Genomic DNA, 1437 nt, shown 5'->3' on the forward strand with positions numbered 1-1437 from the left:
AATGCTGTTGCATCTATCCCAACTCGCGGCGACTGCCGCGTGTTTCGGAGTAGAACAGCACGCCTTAGAGTTATGAATGGTTGTGATTTTTCTGAAGTACAGAATTTGTTTTTGATGTTGTTGTGTGCTCTTGGAATGCTTCTGACTTATAGCAAGCATACAGGACAGAGTAGAACTGCTTTATAGGGTTTCCAAGTTTGCAAATCATTATAAGAGCAGATCAACAGGTCATTTTCATCATGGAACTACTGGTACGCTTGAACTGCAGAACAGTTTGCCTTAAACCTAGAATACCCCAAGCCAAACACTCTGCCATTTAGTCAATTCTGACTCATAGTGAGTCTATAGGGTAAAACTGCTCTATAGGCTTTTCAAGGCTGTTAATTTTTACAGAAATAGATTGATTTATATTTCTTCTGCAAAGCATCTGACAGGTAGGTTCAAATTTTGACCTTCTGGTTAGCAACCCAATGCTTAGCCCACTGTGTCTCCAGGATTTATTCTAAACCTAGAATGTTGTTAATTGCCTTCACATTAGTTCCAATTAATTGTGGCCCTGTATAGAGTTTCCTAGGAGCTGCTAGTGAATTTCAACTCCCAGCCTTGTAGTTCAAATCGATCTTACAGTTCAGTGTAGTAAATCTCAAAGTCACATGATCTTCAGAAGCATCTGGAGAAATGAAATATCTATATAGATATTAGTAAGATATAGATTCTATTATGTTTCTTTCCATATCTGTCAACTGTAAAATGACTGGACATCCGTATCCATTACTATTCAGCTTGAAGTACTCCCTTGTGGAAGAAACAGATATCAACTTACAATTGAAAGTAAGTTTTGCAAGGTGACTTGCTTTGCCTCGTGGCATGTGAGCAATATTCAGCAAATGGTTTATTAATCACCTTTCTTATTTTCTCTTCGCCATGAGAGCAACATGGTCAACACAGGGCTGCTCTTCCTGTCTCAGGCATCATAGAGCCAGACAAGTTATCTCCACCAAAGTTCTTTACTTGGTTTTGTGACCAGCAGTTACTGGTTTAGGATCCCTAGTAGTGAAGTGGTTAAATGCTTGGCTGCTAAGCAAAATACTGGAGGCTCAAACCTACTAATCACTCTGTGGAGGAACAGACCTGGTGATCCACTCTAGTAAAGATTTAAAGCCTAGGGAACCCCGTGGGCCAATTCTATTCTGTCCTGTAGGATTGCTGTGAGTCGGCATTGATTAGGTGGTAATGGGTGGTTTCTGTTTGACATCACTAAGTTTTACAGTGGTTTGTTGTGCAGAAATAGCAGAATACTAATTCAATTTAATGTAGCACTGAACATACATTTTCAATTTGAAATATATTTTGTTTCTTCTGAAAATTATATTTGAAAATAGTCAACTAACCATGAACTGAACACAGCAAAAATATATCAGTATAGTCTCCAGACAG

This window comes from Chrysochloris asiatica, unplaced genomic scaffold (genome assembly GCF_000296735.1).
Source record: "Chrysochloris asiatica unplaced genomic scaffold, ChrAsi1.0 scaffold00170, whole genome shotgun sequence".
NCBI lineage: Eukaryota > Metazoa > Chordata > Mammalia > Afrosoricida > Chrysochloridae > Chrysochloris > Chrysochloris asiatica.